Below are 24,657 nucleotides of genomic sequence, written 5' to 3' on the forward strand. Positions count from 1 at the left end.
CTTGTTTCAGATGTCTCAGGGCTGCTTATGTGGCCAAGAAATGAATTCCAATTGTACCCTTCTGGCTAGGGTTGGACTGGAGCCAGTACTGAGCAGCCTTGGAGACCCGAAAGACCCGTGGCTGTGCCAATCTGAGTCAGAACTTGGCTCCCATGTCTCTTCTTTGCTGCCCCCATTCTCTCCAGTGATGCCGACAAAGTTGGCTGCACGGAGACGTCGTCCATGGACTTCCAGGCCCTGCGATAGGTCAGCCTGCGGCTTCTCTCCAGGGGAGAGGAAGGACCGTCCCTCTCCATGGTCCCCCTACACCCCAGAGTGCCAGTTCCCTCTCCAGGTTGCATCATTCATGTCATCCGCTCAGACCTGGCTGCTGCCACAAGTGTCTTTTGAAGGCAGGATGAGTTCTCAGTTCAAGCACTCCGCACCCTGAATTCATTTTGGCAGCACACAATCACCCCCGAGGTATTAGAAACAACAGGCAGGGTTTCTAAAAGACCTAACTTGTGCTGAGAAGCAGAGAAGGGACCTTGGTTTAAGTCACTATTGCTCCATAATGAACCACCCCAAACTCAGCGGCATAAAATAGTCACTTGATTGTGCTCATGATTTCATGGGTCAGGAATTCAGAAAGGGCATGGTGGGGTGTGGGGGCAGGCTCTTCTCTGCTTCTTCATGACTAGAGTCTCAGCTGGGAAGACTGGAATGACAGGGATGACCCAAATAACTGGGCTGGAGATCTCTTCCCAGATGGCTCCCTCAATCACTCGTCTGCTGCCTACACTAGTTTAGCTTGAAGGGTGGCTCCTGGGGGACCCGTGACCCACCTGTGGCCCCTCCCGTGGCTCAGGCTTCTCTGAGCATGGCAGCCTGGCTCTGAGGGGGTTGTCCAGAGGGGCACTCCAGAGAGTAAAAGTTCAAGAGAGCTGCCTGGACTTTTCTGAACAAGCCTTGAAGGTCACACCTGTCACTTCCTACTTTCAGTGAAAGGAAATGCCCAGGTCACATCTAAGGAGAGCATGTGGGATGACAAATGTTGTTACGGCCATCTTTCGAAAATATAATCTACCACACCCTGGAGCTAGCAGTTCCTTCCGAGCCTTAGGCTCTCAGGTTCAGCCCAGGAAGGAGCAATACCCAGGGTAGCGCCAGCCAAGGGAGGGCTGATTAGGCAGCGTCCTCCCCGACTGCTGGGGAGAAAGGACACAGATACATAGCTGCCTCCACCAGCACTGAGGATGGCTTAGTTGCTTTCCCCAATCTTCCTGTTCCAACTGGTCCCCAACTATAAGGTCCTGCAATCCTGCTATGTCACCCTCCTGTTAGGGAGACAGAAAAGGGCTTAGAGCTCTAGAGGGTAGGTTTTTTGGGGTAGTGGTGGTGTGATTTGTTGTTTCAAGTTTTCAAAGAGTGCTGAGTCAATTTCACTTAGCATTCAAGTCAAAGTCTCTTATGTCTCTATGCCCCCAGTTTGGCCAGTAGATGTTTGTGGGAGGGTGGTTGGTTGGTGGGGGTGATCGAGGAGTGAGGGCTCAACCTTGAGATGATAGTGGCAGAGGTGCACCTTCCTCCTCCACCAGCTCCCAGCAATCCCTGTCAGAGCCCTGACACAAGTCACATTGGGTCCTGTAAGGCTCTGTGCCTTCCCTGAGAGGTTCTGGGGAGCCATGACCGGCTGACAAGGCGGTCCTCTCTGTTTGGACACCTCAGCTCAGCTTCTGAGAGGAGACAATGAGGCGTTGCGTGTGGACCTAGAATTGGACACTCCCTTCAGGGAAGGTCAGTTTCAGGGGAGGTACCAATGTTTACTCTCTGTGCTGGATTCCTTCCATTTGCCCCTCCAGATCTACTTGCCTCCCTTCTCCCCTCTGCTCTGTGCTCCAGGAGGCTGCAGAGTCTGGGCCACATCAGTAGACCGTCTTGCCACCAGAGTTACAATTTGGTTCACACCTGCCTGAGATCAGAGGAGACAGGAAAGCGAAGCCAGACATTTCTCCCCCGACTTCCTCCCTGTGGCGTCATCCTAAGCTGGCTCAATTTGAAGGTGGGTTGGCACCATGTGGTGCTGGTAGATGAAAATAGACTACCATTGCACTGCAGCCCCGGCCAGGGTGGGCCGAAGATAGTGAAGAAGGAAAATCCTCCTTGTGGGTATAACTTAGCTATTCACTTCATATGGCGAGATAAGAGGCCTGAGGCACAGATGGACATGGACTCCTAGGCCTTGGCAAATGGATTAGTTAGTTGGATAGGGCCTGGGATGGGACAAGACTGGAATACTGGGGACAAGGAAAGCTGGGCAGGGGTTAGGTGGTGCCTGCACATCTTTACGCCTCATGCTGACACCCACCAGAGACCATGTAGCCCAGAGGATGCCCTCAACAGCAGCTGCACAGGATGGCTCAGACTCGGATGTCAGCCAGTCTCTCTCCTTGGCCACCCCCTTGCTGCACCGTGCTTCTCCATGAACAGGGCAGCCATGAGAACAGGGTTAGCAGATCTGCATGAGCTCGAAAGCGCGAGCTGTCTCATAAGCCTCAGCCAGCTACAGCCAAAGCTGAGGGCCCAACCTGTCAGCAGCAATGACTGACGCCAGGCCCACAAAGGCACACTCCTGAGGAGACCAGGTCATCACGTGTGAAAGGTCGATGGAAGGACACTGTCTACCCTGGAGCTGTAATCCATTTGTCTTCCCAGGAGCCTCACTCCTGTGGGTGTGCGCCTGTCTTCCTCGCCTCCAGTGTCTCCACCAGTGCTGCCCACGGAAGACTACAGAACACCAGACGTCCACGGACATGGCATTTTGTACCGAGTGTTGTGGGCTGGACTGCATCCCCCTGAAAGATACGTTAAGGGCCTAAGCCCATGATCTGACTGTGACCTTATTTGGAAATAAGATCTTTGCAGACGTAATCAAGTTACAACTAGGTCATACTGGAGTAGGGTGGATTTTGTGAGGGAATACATTTCTGTTGTTTTGAACCATTCGGTTTACTTCCTTAGGCAGCACTGAGAAAATAATACACCGAGGAACCCATTAATAGTGATAAGTATAACAATGAGGTTCCACTGATCTTACTATGTACCCTCCACCAAGAAGCAACTGCCTGACAGCACAGTGGACTGGTCTGTGAAAAATTCAGCCAAGGGACAAGGCCTTGTGTGAATGGGCTGCTTTTCTACAAGACTGATGTATGTGCTGATCAGTGGCCAATGTATGGGGCCGTGTCTGCAATAGCTAGAATGCGTGCACCTGGAGAGTAAGGCCTGGGGGAGCATTGACCCCTTCACCTCCTCTTCCAGGAACCACCTTTTGGAGTTTGTGCTTCCTGCCCTTGTAAACGTAGGTTCTGCTGGGTTAGAGACCTTGGTTCCAAGTGTGGAAATGCTCCCACAAGGAGATAGGACACAGTGAGGAGTTCATGGAATTGGAAAGGACAATCGGCATCTGGCCACTTTGGGTTCCAGTGGACTCACAAGGAAAGCAAGAACGTACTGTCCCTGTGGAGTAATTCACTAAGATTCCTGTGGAAAGTAGGATGGCTGCCACACCACGGAGACAAGGAGGAATGTGTCTGGAATATTAACTCCCATTAGGAGAATCTTTGACCAATGGGGATGGGAGTTGGCAGGCAAATCCCTCTGCCTTCCTCTCCTTGGATGGACTCTCCTGAGACCCGGTGGTCCTTAAAGCCACTCTGAAGATGGTCTGGAGACTGAGCGAGCAATTGCCCTTGATACCAAGTTGTGGCCAGTTCGGGAATGCATTTCCTGTCTGTCCTCTCCACAGCCCGCCTCACTCCTGCCTCCCAGGCTGGCCTTCCCTAACCAAGTTCTACCTCATGAACATTTGCTTTATCAGGGACCAGGCCATGACAATATAAAATGGTGAATAGGACATCCCAGCTTGGAGAGAGAAGCTGCTTCGGATTTAAAAGCTCTGCATAGTGACAAAGCCAGCAGTTTTTATTACTGTTGAACTGCTATTTCAGGAGTAACATTTTGAGGGAACACCGCGTTATTGTTCATTTAGCTCCCCCTACACCATGGCTGCTCCTCTCCTTTGTCCCCACCCAGGCTCCCAGACACTGTTTCCAACACAAACATTGGTGACACCAGGGCTCTCCTTGTCTGGAAGTCGATATGATCTTCTCTCAACAAGGTGTGAGGCAGGGATGCTGGTGGGAAATAGAGCTACTTCCAGGCCACTGGGGAGGGGAGGGCCATTTTCTCACTCAAGTAGTGCCAGAAAAGCCAGCCAAGGTCTCTGCAGCAGCCTGTTACAGGGCAGGTGGAAGCTGAAACTCGAGGAGGACAAGTTGTGGGGCCATAAGCTCCAGGCAACCGGGTTTGCCTTCTGCCAAAGCCAATGATCGTGTCCATGAAAAGAATGTGGCTTTCTAATCTGACCCTTCTGGGTTAGAATCTAACATCTGACCCTCAGGAGCTGTGTGACCCTAGACAAGATTCTTAGCCACTCTTATCTGGGCAGTTGTCACAGAGCTGATCTAAGCATTAAGGAGATGATGTACGCAAAGCACCTGGCACAAGTAACTTAATAAACATTCATATCCTTCCTCAAATAAGAGTGAGGCTGAAATGTCAAGGAGCAATCCTTGACTGTAGCTAGAGAATGCGACCAGAGAAAGAGTGAGCCCTCATGTATTAGACCAGATGCTGTCAGCCTTCCAGCATTATTGTGAAGATGAGCACACTATACTTAGAGTCCACTGTCTGCCACGTGCTAAGTAGATGCTCATTTACTGTCAGCCAGTGATGAATTCTCTCAATGATCCCGCAAGAAAGTAGCTCAGAAAGATCATGGGAGCCCTGTGGATGGCTGAGCTGGCTCAGATTCCCAGTGGGACAGATTCTAGTTTTCCTCTTCCATTACAGCCATGAGGCATCACAAGGAACCACTGGAAAAAGGCTTAGGAGAAATCACCTCAGCTTGTTCACAGCTGTCCAGATCAAGACAGTGGTGAGAGGCGGGGAAGCATGAAGGTTAGAGTCAGACAATCTGGGACTGATCCTGGCTCCACAGACTACTGGTGTGTGAACTTGGGTGTGTTATTTAACTCTTTTACCCTCAATCTCCTCATCTGTAAATTAAACATAATGATTCCTACCTCACGAGGGGTTGAGAGGATTAAATGCTAGAAAGTACATACAGTTCCTAGTGGAATGGAGGGTCCATGTGGCCATTCACAATGCAGATGGTGCAGCTTTGTTAATGGAGAATGAAAATGAGTCATGAATAAGATTTCGTGAAATCTATTGCAAGGAAATGAAAATTCTTCCCAAATCACCTCAAAATTTTCAAAATTAATGGTTAGAAGCTTTAGATGTTCAAGTTTACTCTTTAGTCCCTACAAAACTTAGCTGAAATAATATGGTCTCATATCTCATATTTAGATCCTCAAAATATTTGAAGGGATCAAATTTTCATGACGCTGTGTACATTTGCATCCTCCAAGATGGCAAAAGGCTTTTGGGAGTTTTCTGGCTCTGTGATTCAGGCAGGCTCTGCCAGCAGGGGTGTGACAGCTGCGCCACGCAGATGGATACCTGCCTTCCATATTAATCATGCCTTTTGGTTTTCCGCATTTTTGATGCTTTGACATCTGGGGCTTTGCTGACCTTGGAGGCACTGCTCCTCCCAGGGCTAGCCAATTCCTGGAGGTAGCAAATGACTTGTCTGTGAGCACACCTTTCATATGCAAACCAACCAATCCAGAGTTCATATCTCCAACCACCTTCTTTATTGGCTCTCATGCTCCTGGTGACTATATACCTGCCTTAATCACCCTAGGTCTGTGTGCCAGACGATAGGACTGCCCCTATGCCCCTGAACCCACTGAAATTATTCCAAATAGCCAATTCTAAACCTGCTTACCCTGCCTTGCCTGTTCCTTCCTGTGGAAACCACGATGAAGGCTCTTGCCCATATTTCCCTCTGGCTCCTGGCTGGTCCTGGTGCTTCCGCGGGTGACCCTGTGTGGTGTGCCTCCTGCTTCTAGGGAACAGTGAGTATAAATTTCCAGATATGTATGTCTTATTATATTTGATTAAAACAAATCCCAGATAGCCTTCAAATATCTTAATTAGATTCTCCATCATTTAGGGACAGAAGGGCATACATGTAATTAAAGTGAAACTAAGAAAACCATACCATGTGGAATGGCCAGACTTTGCAGTTACATTTTGCTTCTGAGTGCCAAATATTACAGCTTAGATTCTGGTCTGCAAAGACCCCTGTGTCCTTCATCACCATCCATTATCACTTCTATGCTGACGTGTATTGATGTCTTCCTTAGCTGGCTCTCCCACTGGCTGTGAGCTTCTTGAGGACAGAGTTCTTAGGTTTATTCAACTTCTGTCTTCCTAGTTGCTTGTTCAGAGCCCAGCACTCAATAGAACCAGAATATGTGTTTATGAAATGAATGCTTGGATGACTATGGCTCCATTGCTCTGGTGCCATGACCACCCCCCAAGTCCTGATGAAATGTGTCACTGGGAGCCTAGATAAGGTATGTGAAAACAGCTATCAACCCCAGAGTTGTCACATGTTTGTGGGTGGTACTCATTTGTCAGGTGTGCCAAAGTTTGTTACTAGTAATGTACCAAAGTTTGCAGATGATTTACTAAAAACTAGAGTGGATTTACAGTTACCCTTTCATAACATCCATCATTAACTTGCATCCCATTATACTCTCTTGAGTTATGGCTGCCACCTTTGGAATGTGAGTAACTTCATATCACCCGAGGAAGGATGTCTCCTAATTAAGCACCATCAGTCAAATGTGCCATGGTGGATAAAACTTTGACAACCATTGGTTTAAGGCTGTGAATGCTGTTTTCTCCAAGATCGAAACAGGTGAGGACCTGAGATAGCAGAGAGGCACATGAAAATGTGTCTGTTGTGCTTATGTTGAGTAGGCTACTTGGATACTGTTGATTTTTGGCAGAATATTTCTCACAATAGTGCTAATTCTCATTCTTGTCAGTGTTTTGTTGGCTGCAAGAATAACAAGGAAGCAATTCTGAAATTGGCCATGAGATTGGTAAAAGTACTATGCACTTTGGCAGGTGCACAAATGGAACTTTCCAAAGGCTGTTCCTGTACACATTTACTTGCCAGATCAGTCCTTTGAATAGGATGTATCCTGAGGAAATGTTTCTGAGATCCACAGGGAGTGGGCCTGGTAGAATCAAGTATATGAGAACTAGCTGCTACCTTTTCAAGCAGTTGTTTTGAATTACAAATGGCCTAACATGCCAACAAAATTCTAATACCTTTGATTTCTTTGTATTCCTGTTACTGTTTTGTTTCTGGAAACAGAATTCAGATCTTACTTGTTTAGTAAGTATTTTACTACAATTTACTGATATCGTATGCTGGCCAAATTGCATTTTTTTTTTTTTTTTTTTTTTTGGTGAGGAAGATCAGCCTTGAGCTAACATCTGTTGCCAATCTTCCTCTTTTTGCTTAAGGTAGATTGTCGTGGAGCTAACATCTGTGCCCATCTTTCTCTATTTTGTATGTGGGTCGCCACCACAGCATGGCTTGACAAGCGGTGTGTAGGTCCATGCCCAGGATCCAAACCCCTGAACCCCGGGCCACTGAAGTTGAGTGCGTGAACTTAACCACTGTGCCACTGGGCCAGCCCCGCAAATTGCTTTTGTTTAGGCTTTACGGTGACTAACTTTCTAGCTCTTAAGAGCACAGCTCTTATCGCAGAAAAACCTGTAGCATGAAGGGTTCTAGTCCCCGCTGGGAGAGTTAGAACAGGAATCCTAACCTCTCCAGATCACACTGATCTCATGTGTATTGAACACCTAACAATGCATTCTCTCACTCAATTCACATTTCTTTTATTTATTTACTGCAGGGATATTTATTGCATCCATTGACAACCCACTGTGGTTCACTGTCTTTGCCACCATTCATTGCTAAAGGGGAATAGAGCAGTACTGAGCAGTGATTCTCAAATTCTCTGTGGTGAAAGACCAGTTCTTACTTCTATTTTTTTGATCCATTGCAGGCCAATATTTTAATAAAGTACAATAGAAATGAACTACTGAAAAAAATGAAATAAAAGAACACGTATAAATGATGCACACTGATCTTTTATTATTAGATTCAACAGACATAAAATTTAGATTTCAAGAACTATAATTAGAACAAATACAATATAACTGCCCTACAGTTTCTGAACACTCTCAGTATTCACCTCACTGCAGCTTGGTAACCATTCCTGGACCAGCACTGGTCCCCAGACTGTGCTCTGAGGAGCCCTGGAGTTCAAATCCTTCCCTTGTCTTCCCATCACAGCAAATAGCAGCTCTGTGTTCCAGACAAAATCCGTGGAGCCATTTTGGGGTATTTGGCTTTCTCTGGTTAGTCCTCAGCTGAAGTGGGGGCAAAAATTAGAGACGCCATCAGTTATTAACCTGTCCTGGCCACGTGGGGCTGATGGGAGCAGTGGTTATTGTTTGGCTTCCTGGGCTGTTTGCTGCAGGTTGTGGGTCAGAGTTCTATTTTTATATATGGTCTGGCCATTGTCCTTTGTGTATTCAGCCTCAGCAGGCATGAAGGTGGGATCCGATTCTATCTTAAACCTCTCACTTCACTGAGTTTTTCATTCCCTTTTGATTTATACCACACACACCTACATCAGCTGTGTTGTATAATGAGAAAGGAAGAACATTACCTCAATTCCAATGCTTTCATAAATACTATAAGCCCCAAATAGCGGTATTTTGTATTTTCCCTTTTGCTTCCTAGTTTAAAATGAACCAATAAAGCACAGTATAGAGGCAGCAAAGATGAGAGTGAATATGGCGAGATGGATTCTGGGGACAGAGGGGCTGGCCTGGTCTCTACAGCCCCATTGTCAAGATGAGACTGTTTGGACGGAGAGTTTCGAAAAAGATGAGCGTTCATTTCTAAACACATGACTGAGGTGGGAACATCATGAGATCTGAGCATGTATGTTTGGTGGGGGTCAGAATGCAGTGGTTACCAGGCATTAGGCCTTGAAATGATGGGAAACTGAGGCATAGAAGTGCAGGTGAAGGCAGCAAGGTGAAAGTGAGTTTGAGTCTGCAGTGCAGAAGCTCATGCGGTCTGAGGCGTGACCTCTGTTTCTCTAGTGCTTGGTGCCTCATCTATAAGACATAGCGTTCCATGATGTGGGTCTAAATTCACTTTCTCTTCTAATATGGGAAAAAATACCCCACATTGCCCATGGGACTCACATAATTTGGAAATTACTAATAAATATGCTACGGAATCACTGAGAACAATTTGGACCTCTATCCCACTCCCCACAAGTGGATGGTAAATTTTTGCCAGAATCTACTGGATCTACTATTTTCCAGGGACCTGAGGAAGGAACAAGAGGTGAAGGGAGAAAGCCAGTCCTGGCAGAGGGGACAGCAAAGGCACACGGCGTGAAGTAGCGTTGTGATCTCAGGGAACAGCAACAAGCTCGGTGTAACTGGAGTCTAGAGTATGTGAAGACAAATGATGTCTAACGGAGCCATGCAAAACAAGATGCAAAATCGTGTCATAAAAGATCTGAGGGAAGCAATCGGGCCAAGCTACAGATGATTCAGGAAAGGATTGTGCCTTCGTATGTCTCTGAAATATTAGCTTCACCGCCAGGTCCTTGGAGTGTTAAAGACATTTGCCAGGTGTCTGTTCTCCAGTGCTCCCACACCAAGGGGCTTGGTTTTAAGCCCACGTCAGCCACCCTGTTGTAAACTGTCTCACACATCTGTGAGAATGGGCAGGAAGGGCACTGCTTGGTTAGCAAGGAGAAGAGGAGGGGAGCGCATGGTTTTCTGTAGAGAAGCAGATAGGGCAAAGACAGGCTTTATATGAAGTCAACTCTGGTCCTTTAAACAAAAAAAGAGAATTCATTACTAAGTCTAGTCAGCTGGAGACAGCCCTGGTACCAAATATGTAAACTATTAAAGAAACAAAAGGTCTTATAAATACCCTTAAAGACAGCAGAGTCGTGTTTAATTCAAGTCAGTTCTCTCCATCTTCTAAAAGGGCTTTTTAAACATTTCAAGATTATACTTTGAAATATAACATACTATTGTATGTTAACACATCCAGATAAACATACTCACAGTAGAGAAATCAACCAGTACTTTGCTGGGGGACTGCTTTCTATATTTCAGCCTTTAATTCAATTCAATCTTGCTTAATCAGACTCAAAGCAGAGAGAAGGGACTCGGGAATCACGTGGACCTGGAGTTTGTCCCCATGCCTCGCTTTGGTAGCTGGTCAATGAGCTAGCCTCTTTGAGCCTCCAGTGTCCTCTTGTGTAAAATGAGGACAATAATGGGACTTATCCCTTGGGACTCTTGTGAGGTCATGTGAGGTAATGTGTGTTATATGACTAATGTCCCAATATATTTCAGCTATTACTATTATTAAGAACAAACCACAAACTAAGATTTACCTTGTTTTTAAGATTTTTACTGGCTTCCTACTTCTGAGGTCCAGGTTTTCATTTCTATGCTAATATTCCTTCTAGCACTTATAAAAGAGGTGTGTCTAAATCCTGCTACATCATTATGAAAACATGGCTCACAGTGGAGTCATGTGGGCGGTAGCCAGACACTGTGTCTTTGTTTGGTCATTTAGTGACATAACTCTTGAAAAATCCTCCCTCAGATCATTCTGTTGGGAACAGTTTCCAAGCCATTAAAATGTTATTCTTCCAAGTCTTCCCGTGTTGGTAACAGGAGAATGGAGACAAAATGCAGTGTCATTTGAGCTTTGCCTAAAATGAATGGACCCTCCTCAGCAACACGCAGTGTTAAATTGATCACAAGTTTCCTGAAATCAGAATCCTGACTTGCCTGATGATTTGGGTGATGGATACAGGTAGAAGAATATCTCATCAGCATGATGTTCATGGATTTGAAACTAGAGTAATTCCAGCATGAGCTTACAGCTGCAGGGACAAGGGGGAAAAGATTTTGTTAAGCAAATTAGTGCCTGTTGACATTGATATTTCAGAAGAAACATTTACCTAAGAGAGTCAAGCATTTTTGAAATATTCCTTTACATAGAGGTAATTGGTAATTAATTACAAATAATCCTTATATACTTTTAAAGCAGTTCCTCTAGGGAGAAAACTTGAAAGGATTGTATGAGTCTATTCTATGCACAGGATGGAATTTTGGAGCCAGAAGAAAAATAAACCCATCCTCCTCATTAGTAGATGGGCAGATGCAGGAAATAGGAGACCTGTGTAGGATCATCCAAGAGGGGTGATGGCAGAAGGGCCTAGAACAGAGAAAGTAAACAGGTTTCTTCTCTGTCCCCAGATCAGTGGATTGGAAGAGGTTCCATAGACTGGACCTCTATGAGAAGAAAGATGCTGATGTGGACCATGGGAGTGATGGCATAGGGGCCACCTTCGCTGGCCACTCCTGGACCACTGTCTAGATTACCTGTGTTAACCAATGAACATTTATTATATACCACCTATATGCTCTATCTGTGATTTTCACCCTAAGCCATGTAATTTATAAGATCCATTTTCTATGAAAACAAATGGACTAGAAAGCTAAATTCATATGAATTCTAATAATAAAACATGAGAGTTTAAAAAATTTTATGGGTGTAGTTTTTAACTCTGACTTTGGTTTCCCTGTGTAATACACTCAGGGATATTTTGGTAGCAAAGTGTGAGAAGTGCTGGGCTAGCTGGGCTAGATGCTTTCGGAATACCAGAGTCCAGATGAAGCAAAACTTCTACTGAGTTGCAGTCGATCACTGGAGGAAAATGCTTGGAAGGCAGGAAAGCTGTGAAGGGTTTGTTTAAATGAGGGACCATAGTGCGTCCTGGGATGGAGTCCATACCATAGTAAGGGAAGAGGAAATCATGAATTTGTAATCGAGGGCAATGAAACAAGATCAGGGGAGAGCAATGTGCTCTGTCTGAGTCCCAGAGTGAAGCAGCCACAACAAAGATTGAATAAATAACTGACTTCAATAGGTTTCTGAACGTGGAGGGCTCTGGTAGCCATATGGCCTGGCAGCCTTTATCACAGCACACAAAGACCCTAGAAACCCCTGAGAATGTAGAGTTTGTTACACTGGGTAGTGGAGAAGACAGAAGTGGGGGTGATGTTTGAGTAGAAATTTAAAAAATGTCATGTGAGCCTGTGAATGTCTGGCTAAACCCTAGACATCCCAAGCCCTTCTGTAAATGATTCTACCTTTCACAGAAGTCTTACTTCCACCCTTGGGCTGATTTGGACATGACAGGTTTCAGTGTATTTGGAGACAGCTGGCCAAGTTCTCATGGTCCTTGTGAGTACTGGATGGGCAGCCATGAAACTCCAGATCCTTCTGTGATGGAAATACTGAGACCATCTCTCCTCATGAAATTTTAGAACAGAAATTCCACGAAGAGAAATTTGTCTATTCTTAGCAAAGCTGAGATTTGCGCTTCTGACTCCAAAGCCCATGCTCTAGCATCCTCTATGCCTCCACCAGGAGGTGTGTAGCTAAAGGAATGTGTCAACTAGGAACCTAAGGCCACTCCAATAAACTGCCAAAGAGACTGGATGGAGACATATTGGAAGGATGTGGGCAGATGAAAAAGAATAGCCAGTACTAGCTCTGAACGTTTGACTTAGAAAAGTGGTCCTCAATCTTAACTGTGCATTGAAGTTACTTGAGGAATTTTGAAAGAACACACGTGCCTGGGCCCCATCCCCAGAAATTCTGATTTGACTGGTCTGGGGAGGCGGCAGTCATCAACATTTTAAAAAATATTCGTAGATGATTTGAATGTGCTGTAAAGGCTGAAAAACCACTGGATTGGAGGCTTAGCTTCCAACTAAATGTGGAAAGAAGCTACTGAAATGCCACCCTCTCTTCCCAGGACAAGGAGGTGGTAACTTTGGGAAATGCTAGAAATCGGTGAGAGCCTATAGAGAGGAAGGATGAGGAGCAGTGGAGCACACAGGATGCTGGGCCACCATCTACAATTGTCAGGGCTCACTGCACGCCCCAACTTGAGCCCTGGTGAACAACCTATCAGGAGGGTCTAGGATGGGTGTGGGGATAGGACTGAGGGCAACCCTGAGCAGCAGGGGACAGAGAGCAGATATGGGTGTGCCCTCAGCGCAGGAGCTCCGTCTCCTTCTCCTCCTTCTTTAGAGAGTCTTGTCCACGGAGGAGCCCATCCTCTTCCATTCAGAGGCAGTGGGTGTGGGAAGGGGGCTTCACTGATTGTCACACAGAAAACCACCGGTGAATCTGGGGAAGGGAGGTGACATGATGTTTGCTCTGTGAAAGAGAAATAGTGTCTGAATTTGTCCAGAATAATTGAACCTGGTATGTCCGTTAAGGGTCTATCTGAGAAAGAGAACCAATAGGATCGATGATAGATAGATAGATAGATAGATAGATAGACAGACAGATAGGTAGACAGACAGACAGACAGACAGATAGACAGATAGACAGACAGACAGACAGATTTATTGTAAGGCTTACATAATTGTCAGGGCTGCTTAGGCAAGCCTGAAATCTGTAGGGCAGGCCTTCAGGAAGGGTAAACCGGAAAGTTCACAGGGCAGTCCACAGGTGGAACTTCTTCCTCAGGGAAACTTCAGATCTTCACTTAAAGCCTTTCAACTGATTGGATGAGGCCCACCCAAGTTTTCTAGGATAATCTCCTTTAGATAAAGTCAATTGATCATAGATGTTAATTGCATTTACAAAATACCTTCACTGGGGACGAGAATAACTGGGGATGAGAGTTTAGCCAAGTTAACATATAAAACTGACCATCACATCTGGTTTAGCAAGAAAGTTCATCCAATCTCATAAAAATAACATTCTGCCTATTCACGTCAGTGGTACCACCAGAATTTCAGTTTCTTGGTATTTTTTTCTTCCTAGTTCCTCAAGTATGATGTTCAAGTAGTCAGCAATTCCTGTGGAGTCCTCTGAGATTACCACTCATGTTCGTTCTCCAATCCCACATTCTCCAGCCTCACAGACCCTTAATCCCTTACATCATGATTCTGTCAAGTTCTCCTAACTGAGGTCTCTGCTCTAGTCTCACTAACTTTGCACCAAAGAGCAAGGAAACATCTTTTCCCTGTAGTTCTTCTGCATGAGAAGTGAAGCACATAGGAGGCTTAGCACATAGATAAAAAAAACCTATCAAGTCTAAATTCCTTATCCCAGCATCTTAATTCCTTATCGTTACTTACATGACTACTTCTCACTTGTTCTCCAGCATAGACTTGACTCATGAGCAATGCCTTCTTTCGTCGTCCATGGGCACACCAGTCTCATGCTCGGCCCTTTGCTTACATTTCTGGTGGTTCTTGCAATTGCTTCCTGTGAATCCTCATGCTGGGATTGGTTTAGTGCTGTTTTGTCCTGTCCTGTGCTGGATGCTGAGGAATCAACAGCAGAGTGAACACCTCACAGTAAAGTACAGATGTTAGTACGAATCGAATCGATTGACAATCCAATAAGGGGAAGGAATGATAGAGTTTTTTGTCACGCTGAACCTCATAAAATTGCTGTATTTCTGGGTAAGAAACAGTTGGATATCAGCAGTCTCAAACACCACAGATGAATTTAGGGGAGATCCATCACTGGGTGTGAATGGAGGGGATGGAGCAGGTAAGGGTGCTATTCCACTGGTTCACTTTCCTGCGGCTGGAGCAGAGGTTGCATCCTCTGAAACAGTGGGCGTGAATGTAGTGACATTAATGGTAGAGTTGCTGGCAAGTTGGCAGATGGAAATCTCTAAGCAGTGGTGCAGGTACAGGGACAGACAGAAGAGTACCACCCAGGTCCATGGGGGCAATGAGCTGGCAATGTGCCAAAAAGAGAAAACTCACAAAGTGCATGGATATTTAACTATTTTCCTTTTTATTTGGAGGAGGGCTTTAGCTTGTTCTATCTACTTGCTTACTGACTCATTTATTGCTATCAGTAACAAGGATGTAAAGAACATCCTATTAGCTAAATCTTTGTTCATACTCACAAGTATTTCTTTAAGATGAAAGCCTAGAAATGGAATTACTCCGTCCAACCATAGGAAACATGGCACAGCTGTTTGATACGCACTGCCAGGCGTCCACCAGAATGGCCTGGGATGTTAGCCTCCCCACTCGCTGTGTAAGAGGACCTGTCTTTCCACCTGTTGACAACAGCAGTAGCATTTTGTCAATATGATAAACAAATAATAGTTTATTACTTTCCAAATGATTTTTTAATCACTAATGTTGCTGAACATTTATTTTGGATGTCTGTATTTCCTTTGTAAGTCTATTTTTTTTTTTACAATAAAGGCCATTTATTTAATATAAAATATAATTGCATTTTTATACTTTTTTGAGTCCCCAAATCAACTAGATTAAGAAAATAAGATTGCTGCCATTGGTACCCTGAGATTGAATTCATATTTACTGTTGATACTAGGCAACTTGTCACCTTCTAGGTGTTTCTTCCATCTCCGTATTTTTGTTTTCATTGCATAGAAAGCTTATTAGGAGGTTAGTATTCACCAACTAATGTCTGAAAAAAGCTATGCATTCCTTATAAAAAATCTCCTACTTTACACAATTTTGTCATATAATTTAGCTGATGTTAAAATGATGTATATTAAAACACAAAGAGGATGAGAAAATGAAAGAGAAATAAAGAAAGGGAGACACACACCCAGAGAGAGAGAGAGACAGAGAGGCAGAGACAGAGAGACAGAGAGACAGAGACAGAGACAGAGAGAGGGATCCTAAGAAACAGAGCATTTCCTTAGACACAGAAGATGGAATTGATGTGTTGGGCCTTGTGACAGGTCGTGCTTGTAGAATTGTACTCCTACTGCCTGGATTCCTGGTTTGGTTTGCCAGGATAAATATTCATCATCCCATGAATTCTATCCATCAGCATTGACTTTTAATGTACGTCAAACGGATTTGTAATGTCCCAGATATGAAAGCGAAAGTACAAGAGAGAAAATTGAGCACAATTTACTTAAAGTGATTTTTTCCCCCTCTGGGGATTTGGTTATGTGAATCCTAACTTTCAAAAAGAATATTCTGTCTGTTGATCCCAAGTTATAAACGTAGAATATTGACACTGCAAATTGCAGAAAAGGGTGACTAAAATTGAAGGAATCTGGGTGAATCTTCTGCCAAATTGTAAAAAAATTTGCATTAAATCATCCAATTTCAACACTTTTCTCTAAAGAAATAATGCGTTCAGTGTATGATGTTAGGCAAGAACAGACTATGAAAAGCCTTGGGGCCCTCCTGCTTATATTCTGGAACCCATAGTGGGAAAAGTTTTATCATTTTGAAAGTCAAGGAAATGCCTGCTTCATTTATTGAAATAAGACATGTTCTGAACTAGAAATGGTAAGTTATTGTGTTGGTCTAGTTAAGAATTGACTCATTAGTCCAAAGGTGGAACTTCTGAAGGTGGTGACTTTTACAAAGAACACAGAGTCAGAGGGGTGGGTGAAATAAAAGCAAGGGTTTTACTCTGCCTCCCCCCAACCTTCTGAGAATGAGAAGAAGCTCTAACAAGAGAGGAGAAACAAAGGTTCAGACAACATATAGGTCCCTAAAAGATTGGGTTTATCCCTTGTCTGGTCTGGAGATGAACAGTCATTGCATTGGTGATCTCAGAGAGTATGACCTGTCGACTCAAGAAATCACAGAAAGATGGGATTACCAGACCCTGTCTCTTATCCAGAGCACTCAGGGACAGGGACACTAGCCTGCCATCTTTTACGATTATGTAGCTGGAACATCTGGGGAAGCCAAGGCAAAGGTGGCTGCCTAAATTCTAACCCTCACCACACATCCTCCAAAAACAATACAAATCAACAAGAAAAACAAATAAACCCACACAACTTTTACACTTTCTACTCTTCTATCAATTTAACTAGAAAACAGAAAACACTACATCTTCATATTACCTAAGTATAAACATAAACACCAATTTCCAGTGGAGCTATTTCCTTGAGCTAGCATCCCAAGACTTTGCAGAGAACAAGGCAGGGTCTCAAAAAGCTGCGCAGAAGAGAGAAGAGGGAAACCGTGATTGAACTAAAGCCATCCCCAAAGAGTCAACTTTAAGTACGAAGCAAAAAAACTCCAAACCTGAAAAGGACCACTGATAGTTCAGAACACTGGCCTCAGGAAAGGGACCCAGAGGGGCATGTGAGACCTAAAGAGACAGTGTTAGAAAGGCAACACTTCTAGTGATAAGAGAGTAAAAAGAGAGGGAGAGGCAACCTTAGGAAACTGAGTTTTGAAGAACAAAATAAACAGAAAGTTTACAGAAAATAAACAAAATAAGCAGAAAGTTTGGATCCTACAGGTTTAAAAAAAAAAATCCAAGGACACATAACCACTTCCACCATTGCTTCCTAAAAACAGTCACCCAGAAAAGAAATCATACTTTGACAAACCAAGAAAAGAAAATGTCTTGAACTAAGAATGTCATAAACACCCCAAACCACAGCCCTGTCCACAGAATACAGAGGTGCAAGCAGTCTTCATCCCTACAATGTCACTATAAAAGGAAATGGAACAGGAGAATTAAACACTTAAGCTGATGAAAATACACTTCCCCCCAGCAAATAACCCTAAAGCAGAAGAAAGTGTATTTCAATATTCCAAACTGAATTAAATATCCCCAAATAAGCACTTGAGGTATGAAAAAAAATCCACCTTGAATGAGAAATTTAAAAACTAAGAATAGGAATGGACAGAAAATAGAAGAGATAAAATTTGAGTTTCAGGAAAAGAATAGAAGAAAAGGATGAAATCATATCAGCAATGAAGACTAAATTAAAGTTCCCAAGGAAGAAGAGACTGAAGAAAAATCTAAACAGGGACAAAGAAGAAAAACAGGACAAAACAAAGATAATGAAAATGAAATAAAGAAAGTAGAAAAAGCGTCAGAGAGAAAGTCATTGAAATGAAAGACAGCTAAGAAGATGCAACTTTTATGCAATTTGAATCCCTGAACAGGAAAAAAAAAACAATGGAAAATAATCAATATTTAAAACTATAATCCAATAAAACTTTCTAGAGATAAAAGAAGACCTGAATCTACATACTGAAAAGACCTAACAGGTGCTTGTGAAAATTTACCCAAAATTATCAACTATGAGGCATATTTAAATGAAATTATTAGACTTAAAAAACAAAGAACAAAGCCCAAGATCTCCAGGTAAAAATATCAAATAACCTCAAGGACAATTTAATTAGAGTGGTATCATGCTGCTAAAAAAAAAAAAAATCCAAAGCAAAGCAATAATGGAGTGGCATTCTTAAGAATTCAAGGAAGTAAATGCAAACCAAGTATTTTAAATTCTTCAAGCTATTCCTCAAGTGGCAAAGTTATAGGAAAAGTTTTAAACATGCAAGAATGAGGGAATACAATAGCCATGAAGCCTTCTTGACCAATCTACTAGAAGATAAGCTTCATCCAACCAAGAAATAACCAAGAGAGACTTTGGCAAAGTATCAGATGGTAAGTATTTAATTTTTTGTGTGTGTGTGAGGAAGGTTAGACCTGAGCTAACATCTGTTGCCAATCCTCCTCTTTTTGCTGAGGAAGACTGGTCCTGGACTAACATCCATGGCCATCTTCCTCTACTTTATATGGGACATGGCCACAGCATGGCTTGACAAGCAGTGCTTAGGTCCACACCTGGGTTCTGAACCTGTGACCCTGGGCAACCGGAGTGAAGTGTGGGAACTTAACCACCATGCCCCTGGCCCAGCCTCCTTATTATTTTTTAATTATAGATCTAAGCCTAAATAAAAGGGCCTGAGAAGGGAGAGGGATAGAGAGAAGTACAGTAAGCTCATTGATTGTTAAAGGGGAGTCAAATGAGCTGATTAAAAATTGCACAAACCAGATTGTAAACATTTAAATACAAAAGTACGTGTCTTATTAAATAATAAAGAAATTCAAAAATAAAATTGTAAAGAAAATACAGTATGTAAATAAATGACAAATATAACACACAGTGTAATTATAACAAAAATAGTATGACTGAGTTGAGACCAGACATAATTGTCATAATAATAAATGTGAGTAGGCTTAACTGCCTGATTAAAAAAATGATTTAAACTTAGCTCACAAAACAAGATACAACTCTGCTATACAAGAATCTCTCCCCTGCTACCGAAATAGTAAGTGACTCAGAAAGACTAAAAATAAAGGGATTTTTCTACCAGGAAAATGGAAACAGGAGTGCAGAGATTGCAAATATGATATCAGCAAAGTATAATTCAAGCCAAAAAGCATTAAATTTTGCTAAGGACACTTTTTAGTGTCAAAGGTACTTGACCAACAAGGACAACACTATTCCCAAAGAAGACATAACAGTTATAAACATCTATGCACCAACTAACACAGCAAACACCTTTATAAAATAGAAACTATAGGAGACGCAAGGAGACATAGAAACCCTCTAATAATGGGAGAATTCAATACCCATTCCTAATAAAATACAGACCAAGTAGACAAAAAATAAGTAAGGATATAGAAGAACTAAATAATAAAATAAATAAAGTGGATCTTATGTTTACATGTCATCATTTACATCCTCATAAAAGAGAACACATTTTTCTTAAGCACACATGCAACATTGACCAAAAATGATCATATATTAGGTTATGAAGAAAACATCGTGAAGTTCCATAAAGTAGAAATATTACAACAGTCTCAGATCACAAGGTAATATAGTTAGAAGTTTTTCACAAAATAAATAAAAAGCACATGGAAATTTAAAAGAATAAAAACTTCTATTAAACAACTATTGGGCAAAAGGGAAAATATAAACAGAAACTACATAACTTCTAGAAATTAATGATAATGAAAACAGTACATATGAGAATCTATAAGTTACATTTAAGACAGTTATCAGAGGAAAACTCATTAAACACACCAATAAAAAAGAAAGAATGAAAACAAATTAATTTTTCACTCTCGAAAAGTAGAAGAAGAACAATAAAGTAAACCAAATGAGAGGGCAAAAAAGGGAAAACTAAAGATGAAAGCATAGAAGAACAAAGCAGAGAATAGATAAATAGTAAATTCCTTAGCACATAAAAATCTTTATTTAAAAAAATAAACAAATAGACAAAGCATTAACTAGCTTAACCAAGAAAAAAGGGAGGAGGACAGGGCCCAGCTCAGTGGCGTAGGGGTTAAGTGCACGTGCTCAGCTGCGGTGGCCAGGGGTTCGCAGGTTTGGATCCCGGGTGCCTACCAACGCACCGCCTGTCAAGCCATGCTGTGGTGGCGTCCCATATAAAGCAGAGGAAGGTGGGCACGGATGTTGGCCCAGGGCCAATATTCCTCAGAAAAAAGAGGAGGATTGGCATTGGCTGTTAGCTGAGGGCTGATCTCCCTTAAAAAAGAAAGGAAAAAAGGGGGGAGGAAGTGCAAATTTACAAAATATAAAATGACACGGGGGAAAATAACATTGAGACACAAGAGGGCCGGCCCTGTGGCCAAGCGATTAAGTGTGTGTGCTCCACTCCTGGGGGCTCCAGTTTGGATCCCAGGCTTGCACCAACGCACCACTTGTGAGGCCATGCTGTGGTGGCGTCCCATATAAAGTGGAGGAAGATGGTCATGGATGTTAGCCCAGGGCCAGTCTTCCTCAGCAAAAAGAGGAGGATTGGCATGGATGTTAGCTCAGGGCGGATCTTCCCCTGCCCCCCCCCAAAAAAAAACCCACAAAACATTGAGACAGAAGAAATTTTTAAAAACACTAAACATTATTTTATAGCCTCTATAGAAGCAAATTTTAAAACCTAGATGATGTTGATAATTCTCTAGGAAAATATAGTTTACCAAAATTGTACCCATTGGAAACAGAAAGATTAAACACATCAATTTTTGTAGAAGAGATATAGAAACTTTTAAAGGAGCTACCCAATCAAAAAGCAGCAAGCCAGACGTTTTCACATGTGAGTTCTGGCAAATATATGAAACGTTCGACCTTACTCATAATAAGAGAATGGTAAAGTAAAACAACAATGATATATCATTTCTCACTTATCAGATCGACAAAAATTAAATTCATTACAACATGTTCTGTGGATGAAGCTGTGGAAAATGGGTTCTCTCATACTTTGCTAGTGGGAATGTAATTGGTATAACTATCCTGGAGGGAAATTTGGCAATATCTAAAAAAATTATGCGTGCATTTCCTTTTTGACCCAGCAATCCCACCTGTAAGAATTTACCTGCAAGATATACTTCCAATAACGCAAAAACTACACATGCACAAGGTTATTCATGAAGCATTGTTTGTAATTGCAAAATATTTGAAACAATATAGATACCCATACATAGGAGAGTTGCTGAATAATCTGTGGTCATATACACAATGGAGTAGTATGCAGCTGTAACAACAACAACAAAAAGAATGAAGAAGATCTCTATGAAGTGATACGGAGTGAATCCCAAGACAGTTTGTTAAATTAAAAAAGCAAAGGGAAAGGAGTAGCCGTAGTATGTTTCCTATTGCGTAAACATGAGGAAGAATAAGAGATATAGGTAAATCTACTTATTTTGCATAAAGAAACATTAAAAGGATAAAGTAGAAACTAATCAGACTGGTTGACTATGGGAGATGAGGAGTAACAGGGTGGAAAAGATGGGAGGGCGGGTTGTGGGCACAGCATAGAAGGAATAGGGTAGTGACACTTTTCTGAGTGTTACTTTTTGTGTAATTTGGACTTTTGGAACTATGTTAATGTTTCACATATACAATAAATTTAAAAAATCAACAAAGATGTTGAAATAAAGCCCTAAAAGATATACAAAGTGAAACAAATGAACTTATCTATATTTCAAAGGAATAACAGAACCACATTGAATAGGAAAAATAAACTAACCAAGTAATTTTTAAATACAATATTTTGACTATATATCCTCATACTGAACACACAAAAAAATTATAAATAAAGATGAAATTTTAGGTAGAAAGTTTGATGTGGCTTGGCAATTGTGAAAGTGTTTTTTGTATATTCTAGTATATTTTAGGATTAAGCAGTGAGTAAATATATGATGGATGATGAGGACTAGGTTTCTCACTGTTGGAGAAGGTAATCACAAGTGTGAATATAGGGAAGGTTGGAATGAACTCCGTGTTATTGGAGTGTAACTGAGTACTGGCATGTAATTGGAGGAATCAGTAAGACTTCATGATACGTATATCTGTATAAATGTATGTATATATGTATGTATGTATCTATCTATCTATTTTTCTTAACTCTGTCCACTAACAGCCAAAAGCGATGACAGTCAGCAGCAATAAGCACACCTAGTGCCAAGATCTTGATTTCTAGATGTATTTTCAATTAAAAAGAAAGAAGATTTCTTGGATAAATAAGTTCATTTCAGAACTGGGACTGGGAAAATACAAAGCAAGTCCAGAACACATTATTCAAGAAAGTAAGGAATTGCTTGGGGCCAGCCCTATGGCGCAAGTGGTTAAGTGTGCACGCTCTGCTGCAGTGGCCCAGGGTTCGCCGGTTTGGATCCTGGGCACGCACCAACACACTGCTTGGCAAGCCATGCTGTGGAGGCATCCCATATAAAGTGGCGAGGATGGGCACAGATGTTAGCCCAGGGCCAGTCTTCCTCAGCAAAAAAAAAAAAAGAGGAGGATTGGCAGATGTTAGCTCAGGGCTGATCTCCTCACAAAAAAAAAAAAAAAGTAAGGAATTGCTCAAGGAATGATGTAGACATTTCAAAAGGATACACAGCCAGCTTTAAGGGACTCCTCTGGCAAGGTCTAGAAGAATTTGAGACTCAAAGTCAACATTAGTAATGGATTATACCCTATTGAAGAAAATAAGAAGCCATAAGTCCATACCAATAGAAATAAAATTAATGAAATGGACAATGGAAAAATATTTCTTACCACAAAATAACAATCAATAAATGTTGAAAGAATAATTCCATTTCATGAAATTATTCTGTTATTCCTTTGAAACCATCATTGGGCAACAATTGTAGTAGTAATTGATTTAGGCAATTATTACATTATCCATCAGTGGCTAAAGCTAGTGGGTAAAAATTTTTTGAGAAACTGGATATTTACATAGTGTCAGAGTATCTCCCTACAGAATAGTTATTAATTACAAAGGGGAAAAAAATGCAACTTTAGAGTGGAGAAAACCGTCAGTACACTCCTTAATCAATGTGATCCAAGTAAACATTACCAGTATTGGGACGACTTGTTATCGTGTGCCTCCTGATATGATGTAATGAGAAGAACACACTATCAATTCTGTGTTATCACTGCTGCAAATGGATGATTTAGATCAACTTACAAGGAAACATGGGGTAAATCCATTCAATTTACATTATATCAAATAACAGTTTTAATTTCTTTAAAAATGTTAATGTCATGAAATATAAAGCATGAGGAATTAAGATTAAGGGAGACTAAAGACATGGTAACTGAATGGAAGGCCTGATGATCCTGGATTGGAACTGGGAACACTTTTTTCTCTTGCTATAAAGAATATTTTTGCAACAATTGGTGAAACTTGAGTGATATCTGTAGATAATAGTACAGAATCCATGTAAATTTCCTGATTTTTATAATTGTATTTATGTGCAATTATAAAATGTACTTCTGCAGTTACATAAGAAAATGTCTTTGTTTTTTAGGAAATACACACTGAAGTATTTAGGGGTAAACTAAATTCTTATTCTCAAATGGTTCTGAAAAAGAGAGAAGATAGAAAAAATATGGTAAAATAGCAACATTTGTGGAATCTAGGAAACAGATATATGAAAATTCTTTGTACTGTTGTAACTTTTCTGTAAATCTGAAATTATTTTGAATTTAAAAGTTTTGAAAAATGACCAAAAATGATTGAAAATATCATTAAAAAAACACAGTGAGAGAAGATATTTACGAGAATATAACTGACAAAGGCCTTGTTTTCAGAGTGTATAAAGAACTCTTTCAAATCAGTAAGAAAAAGAAAAACAACATAATAGAAGGGTGGGAAAAACCTTTAAAAGATATTCAAAGAAGAGGATACTCAAGTGACCAATAAATATGTGAAAAAGAATTCAATCTTATTAGTAATGAGAGAAATGCAAATTAAAACCATCATGAGATGCCACTACACACCCACCAACATGGCCAGGATTTAAAATCCTAGCCCAACCAATCTTGATGAGAGTGTGGAGCCACTGGCTCTCCCAGACATTGTTGGTGGGTGTGAATATTGACAAAACCACTTTTGGAAAACTGACATTATCTACTAAAGCTGAACATATGTGTACCTGATGACTCAGAAATTCTACTGCTAGTTACATGCCCTATAGAAATGCATTCACATATGCACCCAAAATGTGTACAGTTCACCAGCAGAAGACTGGATATTTTATGGGGTATTCATATAGTACATATGTACTACATAGCAATACAAATAAACAAACACAGCAATATGGATGAATCTCACAAATATATTGTGAAGTGAAAAAAAGCCAGACATAGAAGAACATATGGTATAGGATTACATACAAGTAAAAGTACAAAAACAGGCAAAATTAAACTACAGTGATAAAAATAAGGGTTTGCAATTCTT

Source organism: Diceros bicornis, chromosome 41 (assembly GCF_020826845.1).
Source record: "Diceros bicornis minor isolate mBicDic1 chromosome 41, mDicBic1.mat.cur, whole genome shotgun sequence".
NCBI classification, from domain to species: Eukaryota; Metazoa; Chordata; class Mammalia; order Perissodactyla; family Rhinocerotidae; genus Diceros; species Diceros bicornis.